Below are 19,310 nucleotides of genomic sequence, written 5' to 3'. Positions count from 1 at the left end.
CACATGAATCTGTCCTGGCTGTTATCTATGATCTCCTGCCCCTCCTGCCAGCCTGGCTGGTCCCTGCTGCGTCCATGGTGCTGTGCCTACCACTCCTCAGCACCCTACTGTGAGTGGCAGAGACACTGCTCACTGTTGAGCCCTCCTCCCAGGTGTATTTGTTAACTTCCTGGCTGTGATGCCATCATCATGTGCCAGGAAGTGTTTCCAGGGTGTTCTGGTATGCTTTCTGGAGTGTTCTGCTGCATCTGCAAGCAATTTTGAAGGTATTCGCAATTTGCGACACCCACTCGCTAATTGCGAGTTCGTTTTTGCACACTCGCAAACAGCGACCTCGCAAACTGCGGACTCGCTCACAGCGTTGCGAGTCCGGCTGCGAGTCGCAAAATCGGATCGCTTTTTTTTCTGGCATTCCAATTTGCGACTCGCATTTTGCGAGTTGCATCAACTCGCAAAATGCGAGTCGCAATTTTTATTTTTGCTACATCTGGCCCTTAGTCTGTTTAATGACAACAGTTCAAGAGTGCTTCAACTCCAACAAGTAATTACTAAAACTGGAGAAAGAAGATATTTTGGGATATGCAGCTATTGATTAAATGGAACATCAGGGAGAGACAATAGTGCTCACAGAAAAACTGAAAGCAAAATTGGAGAAATCTGTATCCAAGACTGCAGGATTAGAAAAGTACTTACGTGTGCAAAAACTGTTGAGTAATTTTGTGACACAATTTAAATGTTGAAGAAGAGTTAGTAAATGGTGCAATAGGTTATTGATTTCATTAATGTCCCAAATAGAGATTAAGTAGAATATATGGCTATAAAATGTGATCAGATTGATGGTGTACGATGTATTGCATGTTTTTTGCTTGTAAAAGACATATATCTGGTGGCAACAGTCCCCACTCTCTCTAGCATATGATGTAACTGTCCATAAATCTGAAGGATTAAGTCTAGAAACAGTTTTTATTAATATTGGATGCACAGCATTTAAAGATTTAAAGAAGTATGATGTTTGTAGTATTATCAAACCTTAGAACATTGCCCGGTTTGTTTTTGGTTGAACTTGATGATAGGAAATAAGTTCTAATATAAGCTATGTAAGACAGTACAATCGGTTGAGAAGTCCATATGCTCCTCATTTAGAGCAATACCATATTTATGAAAAACAGATAATTTGTGTGAAGTAGAAGCTTACAAAAGAGTTGATGGATATTGAAGAAAAGAAGGAAAAAAAGAACAAGCTAGAAGGCGGTAAGAAGAAGAAATGGAAAATGAAAGAGATATTGTAGGTTACCTGTTCGAAAACAGTTCAGGTGTCAACTGCTATGCAAGTTCTGTTCTCAATGTACACTTTCATTTGTCAGATCTTGTAAACAGACTCAAACAAACAAAAGATAGTAGATTATATTCTGCACTATATCATTTGCTCCAATGTTTACTCAGTGATAGGGCTGTAATACATTCTTCTTCAAGCATTCCATACCTTGTAGATACATGTAGTGGATTTGCTGAACTTAATCTTGATATTCAACAACATGCACAAGATTTTATAATGGTCATCCTTAGAGAGTTAGAAAAAGAAAAAGTAAAGATTAATGAGTGTTTTGGACTGACTTATAAATGGAACCATGACTGTGAAGATTGCTCTTTTACATCTGGTACTCAAATACATTCTGAGCGATTTCCGTACTTAACACCACCAGATTGAAAACTGTGCCTTTTGACAGATTGAATAAAAATGCAAACCAAAATTTAACCTGCTCAAATTGTAGAGCAGACATTTTGTCTATGTTGCATATACAAATAAATGGAAAATGCCTTATACTAATGGTGCAATGATGAAGAGCAGATGGATTTAAATTGGAAACTGAAATTACAAACTTTAAAGTTGGACAAATTTCGAAATCTGGAAAAATGCATACTACTGTAGCTATTATTTTTCACAAAGTAGTTAATATAACATCGCAACACTACACTGTCTATTTAAAGAGGGAAACTGGATGGAAGGAATGCAATGACAGTAACCTTATATTCAAACCAAAACTGCCTTTCAAACATCAGGGTTCTTACCTTTTGTTTCTTCAACCAAAATTTTAAGAAGTATGTCTGGAAAAAAGAAATAAAGTACAGTTTTCTTCTCTGCGCATTATCAATGTTTGTGACATAATTTGGCCTACCAGGGATGATGTCTTTAGAAAGTTCTCCAAAATTTAAGATTCCTTTTATCTTTCATGAAGGAGTTAATATAACCTTGAACTAATACAAGAATAGCCATTCAAAGTACACAATTGTCAGCTTTTGATTCACCAAACTAACTTCTATGAAATATTTCTATAAAAATTTAATGTATTGCATCTGGTCTGCAAGGATCATCAGTGTTTTAGACATCATTTAGCCTATCAGGGATCGAGTGTTCAAAAACATCTCCAAAACAGAAATTTCATTTATATGTGTTAGTATTGTACCAGGTATAATAATAAGAGATTTCATTTTTGGGCACATTTGAATAAATTAGTTGACAAATTGTACGTACAACAGTTGATTGGGTGTTTGTAGTGAGTACAATGCATAGTGTTACTTATTTGTAGTGATATATTGTGCAGTTTTGTTTTTTTCCCCTACAATCCTTGCAATTGTTTTGTTACTGTTGTTCAGTGATGGATCTTTATATGAAGCAGCATTTAAGTTGTATAAGCATAAAAACTGAGAACAGAAAAAAGGGAAAATAAAATGTTTAATATAATGTGATACAGCATAAATAATGCCTACTCTTCTGTTCCTGGATTTTTAGAAATGTAACACTAATTTATATTTATATTCTTTTTTCTTTTTCTACAGCAGTTGGAGTGATATATCTTCAGATGTGTCAACATACTTGTAATGCAACATATGTATTTCTTGAAGTACTCCTGGAGAGAATCTTCTCACATAAAGAGTATTTCACGTAATTTGCTACTATTTACTGTTCCCTGGAGGACATACTCAAAATCTTCCATGCAATTTATTGTCACTTTGCTAAGGGTCAGTCCTCCAAATACCTATGTTCAACAAAATGTGGCAACTGATTCTCAATGATACCAGTTATGCATACAGTTACTAACACACCCAATCACTCTAGTATGTAACTTCTCAGACACACAATCACTCATACATACAGCTACAAAAACAACCAATCACTCCTCTAAACAGTCAAGTATACAGTTACTCACTTATCTATATACCTGCATTAATACACTAACACACTCACACACAAACTGACACAGTCACTCACCCATACAACCATTCACACAACCATTCACTCAGTCATAGAGGCACTCACAAACCCAATCACTCACTCACACACATAGACACTAACACACCCATTCACTCACCCATACAGCCAGTCATACACCAACTCAGTCACTTATACAGCCACTCACATACCCAGTATCTCACTCATTCAGTGGTTCATACCACACTCATTCACTTACACAGCCACTTACAACCAGTCACTCACCTGTACATCTCTCACACACCCACTCTATCACTGATACAGCTACTGACACAGCCAGTGGCTCACCCATACAGCCTATCTCACAACCACTCACTCAATTATAGAGATACTCACACACCCATTACCTCACCCACATAGACACTCACACACCCACTCACTCACTCACTCATACAGCCACTCACACAACTAGTCACTCACCCATAGAGACAGTCACACAGCCAATCACTCAATCATACAGCCACTCACACACCTACTGTCACACTTATACATCAGACCATGCCCCCAATCATTCAGTTATACAACCACTCACATAGACAGTCACTCACTCATAAAGCCACTCACACACCCAGTCACTCCCTCATAGTCCCACTCACACACCCCGTCACTCACCCCAATAGCCACTCACACACCCAGCCACTCACCCATATCAACACTCATACACCTAGTCACTCACTTATATAGGCACACAAACACCAACTATCTCACTCATACAGGCACTCACACATCTCCACTTGTCCACTCAAACAGCTACTTATACAATCACTCACTTATACAGCAATTCATGCTCCCAGTCCCTCACTCGTAGACCCACCTTCACACACTAGTCACTCAACCCTACAGGCACTCACACACCCAGTAACTCACTTATGCAGACACTCACCCACACAGTCATTCACTCACATAGGCACTATCACACTCAGTCACTAACCCATTCAGCCATTCACCCACTCACTCACTCAAACACTGACATAGCCACTCAGTCACACATACAGGTACTCATATACCCATTCACTCACACGTGCAGTTACTCACACTCCCAGTTACTCACCCATACAGCTGCTCATGCTCCCTGTTGGTCAGTCATACACACATTCAGTCACTTTCCCATACAGACTCTCACACACCCAGTGACTCACCCATACAGCCACTCACAATCTCAGACACTCACTCATACAGTTGCTTACATCCCCAGTTGGTCACTCACACGTGTACTCACACAGACACTATTACAGTCACTAACACAGACACTCATTCACACATACAGCTACTCAAACACACACTGACTCACCCTATTCACTCTCCAGTCACTCACATATACTGCCACTCATACTTCCAGTCACTCATCCATACAACCACTCACTGTCTCACTCATACAGGTACCTACACACCCACTCACTCAGCCATATAGACACTCACACACACACTCACTCATACAGACATTATCACACCCTGTCACTCACCCATACAGCCACTCACACATCCACTCACTGAATCATGCAGGCATTCACATACCAACTTACTTAATCATACAGGCACTCACACACACACTCACTCAGTCATATAGACACTCACACAGTCACTCACTCATACAGGAATCATCATCTAGCCACTGACCCATACAGCCACTCTTACAGTGAGTCAATCACTCATACAACCAGTTACATAACAACTATCTTACTCATCAACAGCCCACATCCCACTTGATAATTGATAAAGACACTCACATATCACTCACTCATACAGCTACTCACACATTCAGGGAGCCGCTCACACACCCACTCACTCTCCCATACAGCCACTCACTCGCCGACATAGGCACTCACACACCCAATCACTCACTCACGCACCCACTCACACACGCAGTCACTCATCCATACAGACATTCACACACCCACACACTTGCCCATATAAACACTCATGCACTCAGTCAGTCACTTCTACAGCCACTCATCCACCCAGTCACTCACTCATAAAGGCACCAATATACCCTGCTACTCACCAATATAGCCACTCACAGAACTACTCAGTCAATCATACAGGCACTCACACACCCACTCTCTCACCCATGTAGTTACTAACAGATCCAGTCACTCACCCATACAGCCACTCACACACTCAGTCACTGACCCATAAAACTCTCACACACTTAGTCACTCACTCATACAACCACTCTCATTCCTGGGCACTCACTCATACACATACTCACACAGCCAGTTACTCAATCATACAGGAACTTACACAGCACCTCAATCACTGATGTAGCCACTGACATACCCAATCACTCACCAATACAGTCACTTACACACCCAGTCACTCATTTATACTACCACTCTTTCTTATACATACACACACACAGTTTTTTAACCATGAAAGGTGCTTCTATTGAAAACCTTTATTTATTTATTTATTTTTCTGAACTTGTTGTTATTTCCGTTTGCAAGTTGTATAACATTTTGTAATTTTTTTGTTCTTTTAAAAAATGGCAACTGGAAAAAAAATGTAACAGCAGAAACTTAAAATGGAGATAACAAACTTGATATAACTTGAAAAAACCAACACTTATGGTCTTTTCCTCTCTGCAAAAGTACAATAACTGATTGCTCCCCCACAATTGGGACTTTATTGCCATCAAGACAAAAAGTGCCAATCATCTTGAGCTCTGGAGATTTTTCTGGCTGGTATTGTTGAACCTCAGCAGGGAAAGGCTCGCCTGATGTTATCATTTCAGCTCTAGAAGGTTGAGCCCAACTCCATTCCTGCTGGGTCCTTGCCAAGCGCCTACTGTGGTAAGTTTTTAGATAGGTTAGCATGCTGCTGATCTCACATGAGTTCTTTTTGGAAGTGCCCCTAGGCAAAGTTTTGTCACAAAGAAAGCACATGACATGTTTTGCTGCTGTCTTCTTCTCCCCAGATAGAATTATAAAAAAATCACAAACAATCAATTATTTATTTGCAGGGGGTTCAACCTCTGAAGACAGGTCTTCCTCATGGTGTGGCTCCTGCTCCCCTCTGCCACCAGATGCCATTTTATACTTTGAAATGGTAAACAAAACAGCAAAGTAACTTGCAAATGTTGTTGTAGAGGGAAAGTGCAACAGAAGCTTCCAGTATCAGCACTCAGGTGTAAAAAAAGAAAACTGGGTGGGGTCTGCCTTTCCAGGATACCGAAAACTGCCTTGCCCAATGCAGTCATTTTCTTTCATAGTCATGTGAAATTTGCGAATCCCAATGTTGTTGTGAATACCAACGTCATTGCAAATATGAAAAATATAATATAAAAGGTCTTCAAGCATAAAATTAACTACAAATATTAAGGTTGTGATGTTTTATTAGAGAACTACTGACATCAAATATTATTTAGAATAGTTGTATATATGTTACTCACACTTTATCAAAAACACATCGAATTCATGAATATCTGCAGCACTGGAACATATGTAATGCAACATGTTGCACTGAATTTGCAAATAATAAAAAATATTGAAAACACTATTAGAGTAAGCAGAACACTAAATACACTCCTCACATTCATAGCACAAGAACAATTTCATAACTCTATTTAGGAATGTATAAATAAGTACCACAAGTAGTAATCATTGCAGTGAGCAAAATCACAGGGCAATGACATAGATTTATTTTGTTGAATTGTTAAAAAAATCTGCCTAATTTAGCTCCTAAAACATATTCATAATGGTAGAATTATTTATGTGCATAAAAATATTTGCATCAATGTAACTGTTGTAAGCCCAAAAACATGGACAGCTCAATATCTTTCAATATTGCAATTAGCATTCACTACTATGACTCTCTCAGAACAGAGAAAACATATCCACTGCATCATCTAATAGACAAACATTATACTGAAGACAATTTTATGTAAAAAAAATAGAAAATCACTCAAAACACTAAAGGTGCTTTGAGACCCATTTAGTGTGTACCTGCTACTTGCCTTTCACTCCTTTTCACTGTTTCCTCCATGCTCTCAACCCAGTTTTATGCTTCCCTGCTGCTTGTCTTTCCCTCCTTTCCCTCCTTCTCACTGCTTTTGCCCTGCTCCCAGCCCCATTTCTGTGTGCCTGCTGCATGCCTTTCCCTCCTTCTTACTGTTTTCTCTTCACACTCAGTCCCATTTTGTGTGTTTCCAGAGTGTCTTTCCCTCCTTCTCACTACTTTCTCCTCACTCTCAGCCTCTTTTGGGCGTGCTTTGTGCGTACCTTTCCCTCTTCCTTACCACTTCTCCTCACACTCAACCCTGTTTTCTGTGTGTCTACTGTGTGACTTTCCCTCCTTTCCACTGCTTTCTCCTCCTTTTCAGGCCCTGTATTGTACATCTCTGCTGCGTGCCTTACCCTCTTTCTTACTGCTTTCTCCTCACTCTCAGCTCCCTTTGCACATGACTAGTATGCTATGGCAGTTAAAAGGTTACTTTAGGTTGAGAGTGACTTGTGCAAATCCAAAATCCAGGACAATCACAATGGAGAGTAGGCCAGAGGCAGAACCGTGTATTGGCCGCTGAATAATAAATTTGTTGGAGCAATGTGTTGATGGCAAGGACACAATGCATTGATATTTCTGTTGCCACACTCGGGGCAATGCATCGATTTTAGAATTTTGTAGCTGAAGAACCCACTTCTGAGGCTAAGGACTGTAGGAGGTACCTCAGGCAAGGGTAGTACTCACAGAAGGCAAAGTCCAGCAACACCTGGAGATTTGCAAGCAGTCTTTGATGTCCCTGAGACTGCAGAAGAACATGAGGCAAGCCAGCAAGCCCTTGGAGACTCTTGAATGCAAGGATGAAGTAAACAAGTCCGGTCCTTCTTACAGCAGGGCAGAAGCAGCAGGCAGCAGGCCAACACAGCAGAGCAAACAGCAAAGTGGCAGTCCCTCCTACACCACAGCACGCAGCAGCAGTAGGCAAACACAGCAATGCATTTGCAGACTTGCAGTCCCTCTTGTTAGCACAGCAATCCTTCTTCCTGGCAAAGTGTCCTTTGTTCCACTAGAGAACTGATTTGGTGGGGTTTGGGGTCCAGTATTTATACTTTGGTGGCCTGGTTCTCGAGGTTGGAGAAACGTCCAGGCCTTCCTTTGATGTTCACAAGTTTCCTTTGCTGCTCTCCCTGGCCCCAGACACTCTACAGGGGGTTATGCAGCCCTTTGACTGAGGAGAGGCACAGCCCTATTCAGGACTAAGTGAGGCAGTGCTAACCTACCCCCATCAATCCAGTTAATGGCCCATCAGCCTTGTGAAGAGCCATCAGACGGAAATGACACACCCAGCTCCATTTGTGTGTGGCTGTCTAGAGGTAATGAAAAAAGACCAGCTGTCAACAATCCCAGATGTGTATTTAGAGACAGGCAGAGGCACAGAATGGTTAAAGTAAGAAAATGGCAACTTTCTAAAAGTGGCATTTTCAGACTTTCAATTTAAAATCCAACTTCACCATAAGTTATGATATTTATTGTGAGTCCAAGGACACCAAACACAAGTTTTCTCTATTTATTCTCAATTGGAAATTACACTTAAAATATGTTTTAAGGTAATACCAATGTTATCCTATAGGAGAGATAGGCCTTGCAGTAATGAATAACGAATTTAAGAGGTTTTCACTGACTGGACATGTTAAACCTAAAGGTACAGGTCCAGGTTTTTAAATACACTGCACCTTGCCCTTGGGGCTAACTAAGGCCTGCCTTAGGGGTAGCTTACATGTAATAAAAAGGAAAGTTTTAGCCTGGCAAGTGGGTATACTTGTGAGATCGAAATTGCGGTTTAAAACTGCACATACAGGCTACGTAGTGGTAGGTCAGACACATGTTTTAGAAGGCTAATGTAGTGGGTTGAAAAATTGTGCTGCAGGCCCACTAGTAGTATTTAATTTTCAGGCCCTGTGGGCATATAATGTACTTTACTAGAGGCTTACATGTATATTAAATATGCCAATTGTGGAGAAGCCAATTTTACCATGTTTAAAAATAGAGGCTGCCTGCACTTTAGCTCTGGTCAGCAGAAATAAAGTGAAGTGTCCAGATTCCTAAAATCTAGCAAAAATGAAGTCAGACAACAGAAGGTCAGAGGAAATAAAGTTAGGGGAGATCATGCCAGGGATGCCAGGTCTAACAAAGACCATATGTCCTTCATTGACGATTGTACCCCTTCATGTGCTTCAATGACTAATCATAGCTCTCTCCCTCCGTTACAAGAAAAATGTTTTTGATTGGCTTGACTACCTGGCTTTTCTAACATGTCAACCAATAAACCTCCTGAAGTGATAGTTTTGATAGAAGATATTGCTTACCAAACAGTAGGGATATATTGCTGTTGTACTTTGTTCAAAATAACAATTATTAATTACTTAGGAGGCTAATCTGGTATGTAAATGGGTAGGATTTTTTATAGCCCCATAGACCACCAGTGCTGGGGACAGTGACAGTGCGAAGGAGGAGGCCCAGGAGGTTCGAGGGGGAGGAGTCCCAGTGTTGACAGGGATGAGTGGTGGTAAGTCACATTGCTTGCTTATTGACAAATTAAGTACACTGCATTTGTAAAACAAGGCAGATTCCCTACCCATCAGCATGAACTTCCTGCCCATTGCATTTTGCCACCCGTGACCTAACAGCAGCATGGTTCAATTCGGCACTGCTTCAGTTAATGCATCATTATGAAGTTTTCAATGAATTTACAAACAAAAAACAAGGTGTGTTTCAAAGTGCCCAGTCAGACACCTCCTACTAGCACTTCACTCCATTAGTCTTTACTAAGTTCTGTCCCAGCCTACAAAAATATTGAAAAATCCATTATTGCCATGTGCCACGGCTTTCTGGCCAAGCGATTTTTTTATACATATTTCATGGCTTCCACGGCAGATTTATGTCTTTTCAAATGTTTTCCTTTTGTCATTTGTCAACTACAGTGACTGATTAGGGACACGAAGATCAGTGACACCCTACTATTCTACAGCAAAGGTGAAACCTCTACCTAGCTTAAACCCTCTAAATGATTTACAGTAGAGTAACCTTCCTTACTGCCAAGTGAAGGTATTTAGGCTCATATTTATACTTTTTTAGCACCACATTTGCGTCAAAACGACGCAAATGCGGCGCTAAAAAAGTATAAATATGGGCCTTAATTTGTGGTGGAGGGCGAGGCCAGGGAGTAAATTGACTGATTTAGAGTTTGACAGGTGGGATACTCTGTGTCAGGAATGTGTCAAATAAAACATATATCCCTTTCCCTTCCTTGTACTGCAGGGCATAATTTTTTCAACTGTCCACTGACAGCAGAAAGGATATCCACATTATATATGAAGAGTGTGTTGGGTATTATTATTATTAAGTGAACTCTTTGGAGTCTAGATAGAATTTTAAGCAGTTGGAGAAGAGCAGGGCCACTGGAATTAAAGTCAGTTAATAAATTGTTCTTTTGAACTGCCACATAAAAATGCTACAGACTGCAGAGAGCAGCAGTACTGATGCTAGCATGCTTCCATTAATGTTTCACAGCAAGAAAACTATTAATTGTGCTGCACATATGCCTTATTCAATAATTATAGGCAATTTTTCTTTTACACACAAAGGCCCATATTTATACTTTTTGACGCAAAGCTGCGCGACTCAGTTTTGCGTCAAAAATATTACCGCCGGCTAACGCCATTTATTTGAGTTGTGTGGGTGTCAAATTTATACTTTGACGCACGGCGGCCCAAACCACAGGTGTGAGTCATTTTTTTTACTCAAACCACTGCTTCATGTCGTAAAGGAAAATGACGTTAACGAGGTGAAAATGACTGTGAGCCGGTTTACGATGCCGCAAACTGGATACGGGCTGTATTTTTTACGCAATTTCATCAAAAAGCACCGTAAACACTGCAAAATGTGCATAGGAGAGCCAAAATGGATCCCAGGTGCTTGCACAGACCCCAGGAAGATGACAACCGACCAGGAACCAGCCAGGATGACCCACACAAGACCCAGGACAAGGAGAAGAAGAAAAGAAAGTGTTGCTTCAGTGCAGAGGAGCAGGAAATTCTGGTGAAAGAGGTGACGGAACACCAGCACCAACTGTTTGTCACCTCAAAGTTGCCAATTAGTAGGAGAGAGGCAATATGGCAACAATTCGTTGACAAGATCAACAGTATGGCAGAAGTTAGGAGAATAGTCATTGAGTGCAAGAAACGCTGGCATGACTGCAAGCACAGGACCAAGGAAAAGATGGCCAGGAACAGGAAGGCAGCACTGCATACTGGAGGTGGGAGTCCAGCACCGAAGGAGGCCCTGGACCACATGGAGGAGATGGTGGCAGCGTCATCCCTGAGGAGATCGTCACAGGGATTCAAGGACAGGAGAGCGCAGACTACTAGGAGACAACACACATGCAGGGTAAGTGGCATGGGGAACAAAAATGCCTAATTGTTAACTGCAACAGGGGGGGACATACCTACTACACAATGCATGGAAGTCATGATATTCAGGGAGTGGCATGGGTATAGGGGCACGGCACCGGGGCATGGCCCGTTCAGAGGAAACCTGGGACACAGTACTACACTACACCAACAACCTTTGCATGGGGGTATGCTGCCATGCCAAGGATGATGGAAAGGTAAAGCCAGGCCAGGAGAGTAGGGTACAACGTAAAACTGGCCTGCTGTCACACATCAGCCGGTATTCTCCCAATTAACAATCTCCATATCTGCAATTGGAATTTAACATTGACAACAGTTGCCACTACCACCTCTGCTGTGTGTGCAGGTCAAGTAGCTAATGGCAGTAACGTCCCCATGGATCTAACACACCCAAATTAGAGAGTTCAGGATGACAACGTTATCAATCCCCTGAAATCAATACAAATGTTCCAATCCTGTCAAATCCTGCATATGTCAGGGTCCACCCTATGCCTGGGTCACAATAGCTTCAATGACACCATGCAACATCCCAAATGTCATACTGCTCAGACAACAGCATTGAGGAGGAGGACATATGTAACTGGCCAGTGAAATACACCCACACAGTCAGAGGCGGAAATGGAACACTGCTAGGACCATCAGTGCAATCCAATGTAGCACACATTTCCAAACATCAGCAGTACACACTACCAATGCTGATACCCATATCGTGCCATGCCAATGCAATACATAGTATATGCTAGGTCTCAGCAACATATAGGTGGATGTGAAATATCTGAGACTGGGTCAGTTCCAGAGTGTTAAGTGTGGTGCAAGTGCCATCAGAACACCCACAGCCAGTGAAAGGCCTCACCATGAGAATGGGAGTAGACGGAGGGTTGAGTAGGACAAGAAGGTGGCAATTCACAATCTGGCCAGAACCAACACCCAGAGGATGTGATCCAGACAAGTCCACAAACTGACCACACTACATGTGACATGCAGGTGGGGCATAGGCCTGGGAGAATGCTAATATGAAAGACAGGAACAATGAACAGGAACCAAGAACGCAATGTTAAAATATTTGGAAGGCAGGCATGTCACATTACAAAGCCCACAACACAGACACATTAATTGTACCGTATCTCATTGCAGAGGACGATGGCTCTCCTGCAGATATGCCTGTCATGGACTTCACTGATGACATGGATGACGAGCTGACAAACATCAGCCACCAGACCCTCCAAGATGTCCTTGAAACCCTCCAGAGCCCACCTTCAGTCACAAGGAGCACGGATACAGCAGCCATCACAGAAGACCCACCCACCACCCCAATTGTATGACCTGCCAGCTCCAACCCAGCTGAGGACTCTGACAACCCTGGTACCTGTAGTTGGAGTACAGCGGGAGCTGGCCAAGGAGTTGCGGGTGGGGATGCAAAATATGGCAGCCAGCCTAGAGGGGGTGCGTTTGTGCATGATGTGAACTGAAGAACAGGCAGCAGCTATGCAAGGGCGAACAACAATCATGCAGGAAGTTGAAAAAAGGTTGAAGGAAATCATCACAGCTGTAATAGAGATGACCCAACACCTACAACAACAATCCTGTCAATGCGTGCATGAATGCAATATTGAACCACTCAGGGCCGACCTGGCTGCCTACCATCGTGATGTGGCTGCTATTCTTAAGAACCAGCAGCTCCTCCTTGCTGCAGTACTGCCCTTAAGACCCTCACAGTTAGCAGCTACCGGGATGTCTGACTCCACGTCTTCAAAACACTGAGGAATGTGTTGCCCCTTCACAACCACCACCACCAAGGGCAGAGGAGACAACACACACATCAGAAGATGAAGATGTGGAGCAGATCACCTTCACCCGTAAGAGTACCCAGTAGCACTAGTCCTTGCCACATGGCCACCTATTACCAAGGTCCTGTGCTTGGCAACATGCCAGCCTTGCAACAACTGTACTCAAGCACTGTTCTTCAACCCACTGTTTATCTTGTCAGCCTGCCCTGTGAATGTCTCTCACTAACTGATTGGCAAATTCTGTCCCTCTGCGCTGTCTGACACTTCACCCAGCATGTCCAATGACATGTCCTTTTGCACTTATGTAGCATCACAATGGAAGATGTCACACTAATGGGCTCACAATCATGGACAATGTACATATAGCACTACAGCACTTTTAAATAAATAGCACTTACACAACAACTTTGTCTTTGTGTAATGTGACACATCAACCGTGATGGCCATCAGTGATGTTGACCTGAGGTCAATGAGCATTGACTGTCTAGACACCTGACCTGAATGATTGTTGGCTGATAACTATGCACAGTGGCCTGGATTGTACCATCATCTGCCCTCCCTGAGGGTTATTTCATAGCAAAATAGAAACTATGCACCAAAATGCTGTGTTGTACAGAATAACACCTCCTCAAGGGATGCCTAAGCCAGAAAAAAAGTCTCTTCGATTGTTACTGAAAGTCAAAACTTACGTATGTGACATATTAGCCAAATTATACCTAACACACACCAAACAGCATGAAGGGATATGTATGAGTTACCATACAAATAAGTAGCCGTGCTGAACATTGTAACAAATGATAGGTGTGAGTTATGTATACCATACTACATAAGAGCATACAAATACTCACCTTATAAGGATTTGCTGGGACCTCAGGATGCAGGGAGACTTTACACAGTGTCCCCAATACCAAATGTGGTAGCAAAGTATTCGACCTTGAAAACATACAGCACTAAATAACCACACTTTGGGATCCATAGTAACTGTGAGTGGTGGGTGCAATGGATCAATCTTAGCTAAGTAGCTTTGGTGTAGCTGCCAATGTAACAGCTCAGTTGGGATATGGTTGCAGCGTGCTACACAAAAGCAAATACTAAAGAGACACTGTTCACTCATGGCAAGGCCTTGATCTACAAACATGTGACACATACTGTAAAGAGTTACTTAGATATTTATTAAACAGTAAATACAGAAGCTAAAACCAGGGGAAACACCTAACCTATTCTACTCTAACTACACATTACCCACAACTGTCCCTAAACTAAACTTACTTATCACATTTAATGAAATGATCTAAACATCAACCCTCCACCCCACTTATGAAACGGGACACATGGAGGACAACAGATACTAACCTAAACACATACTATCTTATACTAAACAATGATATATTATTTTGTTTTTTTTCTATTTATTTTCTTTATATTTTTTTTTTTATTGTTTTCATTTTTTAAAACACCAAAACCCCAACATTGCCCACACACATAATAAAAAACAGTTGAAAAAAGTATGAAACCCCCACTCCCCACCCACTACCACTAACTAAACTAAAAGCCTGTACTAACCTAACACTAAGCCCTCTAAACCCACTAAGTTAAAGAACCAGGAAAGAGGAGGGAGGGGAGGGAATCATGTCAGAGTCGAAGCCTACAAGTTGGCCCTCCCAGGGTCTTTTTAATGGCACACACCCTCTGGTTGACTTGTGCCACCTCCTGCTGCAGTCTGGTCATTTTCCGTAGGACAAGGTCCAAGTTCCTTTGCATCTGAGCAAAAGCTGCAGGGTCTATGGCTGCAACAGGGGTGGTCTGGGTGCCAGTTGATGACGCATGGGCCCTTGTCGATGCCATGTCCGTAGTCTGAGGTGCAGGTAGTGCTATGACTGGTCCTGGAGCTGTTGCTGTATATGGTCCAGCAAAGGTCCCAGCTGCTGTTGGGGCCACCTGGGTGGTAGTGGTGGTGCTGGTTGTGGCTGTGGTGGATCCGGAAGGGCCCAGTGTGCAAATGCCCTCCTTGCCTCTGTGTGATAGCCTTGGATCACACAACCACCTGCCTCTATCATCAGGGGTAGGAAGTGGCACACCAGCCAAATTAACCCACCCAGCTCCTCCTCTCCCATCCTGCCAAGACAAGGCCTACCCAACATTATAGTACCAAAAATAAAGAGGGGATAAAGAGGAACAAAGGAGAATAGAGGGAAAGTACAACAGAAAATGCAAAAAAACTACAAACACAGCCCAACTATACCCAAACTACCACTACCCACAACAGACTCCCAACACAACAAAGACAAATGTTGACAACACAACTGACCACAAAAACACTCAGACAGGATACCAAAGACAGTTATTATACACAAAAAGACAATTGAAAAACCATACTGAAGACAAAATCACAAAATGCACAAAGAGACAGGTCTATACACAGCCACAGTCAGGAAAGATCACAGACTGCAATGTGAAAGTGAAAGTACACCCACTGTACCAATTCTGTAAACAGGATATCCTATTACATCACTTCCTGCCTCAAATGTGGTGCGTTTTTATTGTTGTGCGTCAAAATATAAAGCCGCTTACAGTCTGTGTGTCATTTTTTTTTTATGCACATGATGAGAAATAACCCTTCATCCATATTGTTAAATATGTGTTATACTTAACTAATTTCTGGGGGGGACAGTGTGGGAATTACCATTCAGGGCCAATGGACGTTTCAGGGCATTGTGCGTCATATTTTGATGCATATGCGTCATTTTTAGATGTAAGTGTGTCTTTTTTTGACACATATGCGTCAAAATTTCTGTCATTAACAGGGGTTGGGTCATTTCTCATTTTGAATGGGACATGACAGTTGTGAAAATACAGAGATAGGCTGATTGCACCCACATTGGGCATTACGGTGTATGGGCACATGTGACAGATCATACTATTGCGGACCATGATCCTCTACTTGTTGTACCGGATTTTCACGCATCACTGATGCAATACATGGCCAAACGTGTGGGATACAATTACGTATTACCCAGTTTGGGCATGATTTGCATCAAGAGAGGATTGCAAGGCGACGCAACTCACTACAATAACTCAAAGGCTATGGGTCAATTTTGTGTGAATTGGCTACTACTATTGTTGTTGACCCACTGTGTGAACATCATAAGATGCATTTTTGCTAATCTGCTGGTATGGATGTGGAGTCAATGCGTCCAACCCTCAGATGCAACTCAGTGTGGAAATGAGAGAGGACATGTGTTTGTGATACAAATAGCAAGAACTACTGTGTACACTTCCTAGATTTTTTGGAACATAAACACCACCAATGACAAAGCATGCACTGGATAGATAGCAGACGGTTGTTCATGTCAATGTTCCAAAACTTAGCCATCACATGTCCTGGAATGTTAGATACTACTTCCTAGGCACTTGTTTGTTATCCCACCATGAGTCAGGCATGGGATCATACAATGTTGGTACCGTTTTTGTGACACGTAGTCACTTATATAATACACAATTGTAATGTTACGCCACAGTTGGAGTCATATAAATGAGCCATGTCTCTCCTGTGGCAGTAGAGGACCAGCAGACCAAGCAGCACGTGTTCACATATTTCCAGTGGTAAAATGCACAGAGGTGTCTGGTTCATGTGTGTGGGCCAATGTTTAGCCTGTATAATTATTGGGGTCTAAGTTGTCACAGTTACGTGACGGTCTAGTCATGAGTCTGTGGAGCTATTTCCTGTATTTACAAAGTATCCTTCCCAGATCAATAGAAGGAAAGCCAATGGGGATTTGAGAACACACATGGGGATGCTCCAACCCTGTCACTGCAGACGTGTTATGAGACTGTCAACAGGGCAACCTTGGTTTACTGACAAAGTTAATGTCTCTGGAATCTTATACCGGCAGGTTTCCTGACAACATTTGTACACAGGTTGGCCTTTAAAATTCCCACAACATCTGGGAACATCAGTGCCTCTGTGCTGATTATTCTCACAGCTAGTCACCACACAAGCCCCATCAATATGTTGGGAGCAATGTGAATCAGCGTGTGGCCTGTTAGGGTCCTAACATGTGCAGACATTTCATGCACAATATCTGACGTTGTTTGTTGTGCTGGAGGCACCCTACCCAATCCTTGCATACAGCCATGGTACACTGTCACAATTTGTCACTCATGCATACATGAGACCCAGACAAGGGATAGGGCATGATTCGGCTATTTGGAGACAAGTTCCCCCCATGGTGCAATAAACAAACTGATTCTGCCATACAATGTATTTGAGTATGCATTGTAGACCCACCTAACACAATACCCCAGGAGGATTATGAGGGTTGGGAAAGCAACTATGATACAAATGTGGGCCCAAGGAACCTTTAGGCTAACGCTAAGACAGGAGCCAGTCAGGCTCACAGGATGCAGGGTCAATCAGGTTCCAAACATCTCACAAGGTAAATACACAGTGGTCAGACTGAGAATGGTCAAAGGAGGAACAAGAGAGTCTGTTTGTCCTGTGTGTTGGAAAGTAACACATTAACCCAAGGGCTGTGTTACACAGCTGATTTATACTGGAAGGCATATGGATGAAAGGGAAGCTTCTATGCTGTTCCAAGCAGCTGCAAGGACAGTGGATGTTTAAATGGCTTGTGTCCATGGAGGTGCTCACAGGTGTGTGCAACATCAGTCTCTCACAAGTCCTGTAGGTGAGATTCAAGTTCAAATGGCCAACAGTATCTTTCACATGGGAAGCAATGTACAGGTGATAACAGGGCTTAGAGACTACAAGCCAGTGCATTATTTAACCTGACATCCATGAAGACAGAAGTACAATGACTATGGCATACCATACTAAAGAGGGTAGCACCCTGGATTTACATTGTGAGTCTGGGAGTATGTAGAGGAGGGATTATCTGGGGACACATATTACCATTCCAGGAACCTCTGACAAAGGGTGGGGAGAGACTGGGAACATGTGTGTGTCAGGACTTAGGACATGGGCTGCCATGTGCAGGGGATGTTATGTGAGCAATGCTAGTCATACCTGGGGCACTTGTGCTATGACTTTGCTGCTTATATGGAAATCTAGTCACACATAGTCCTTGCAAAGGTAGGTGATGTAACAGTTACTGCTGTCAAGGGTCTGGTCATACATTCCTGTTACTAATGCAATAGCACATCCTCTGCCTCATGTATGATGCATTTTTTTCCATTATTGACTGATGGTGTCTTAGTTGTGTGCCATATGCTGCAATGAACCATGTTGCCAACATGTATGTGTGAAATAGGTGTGGTCCTCTGCTATTGCCCTTCAAATGTAACATGTACAGGACATATTTCATTCACAGTGTGAGTGAATGTGGCTATACATTCACACGCATCTAACTAGTTTAGCAATGTTCTGTGTCCTAATCGGTATTTCAGCAATGCTCCATGAGGCTACACTCTGAAGCTGATAGTTAGAGGTAATGTTATGCAAAAATGATTTTCCTGACCATGATATGGTGATTAGTATAGGTGTTTATTTACATATGGTAAGACAGTGGTGATGGGTGAGTAGGGTTCAAAGAAATTTTGGGTAATATGTTGTCTCCGACGCAATCCTGCAGCTATGTTTGGATGGTCCCCCTCATTTTGATGGCCAGCATCCTCCTCTTCCTCCTCTTCAGACATTTGTGGGTCGGGTTCATATAGGGGAATGTTTCTTCTTACACATATGTTGTGCAGGATGGCACAGGGCAAAATTATTTTGCACACCATTTCTGGTGAGTATAGGAGGCTGCCTCCGGTGATGTTGAGGCACCTGAATCTTGACTTCAGGATGCCAAAGGTCATCTCAACTTTGTTGTGTGTCCTCCAATGTGC

The sequence above is a fragment of the Pleurodeles waltl genome, chromosome 5 (genome assembly GCF_031143425.1).
Source record: "Pleurodeles waltl isolate 20211129_DDA chromosome 5, aPleWal1.hap1.20221129, whole genome shotgun sequence".
Classification (NCBI taxonomy): domain Eukaryota; kingdom Metazoa; phylum Chordata; class Amphibia; order Caudata; family Salamandridae; genus Pleurodeles; species Pleurodeles waltl.
Note: the sequence above shows the minus strand (reverse complement) of the source record.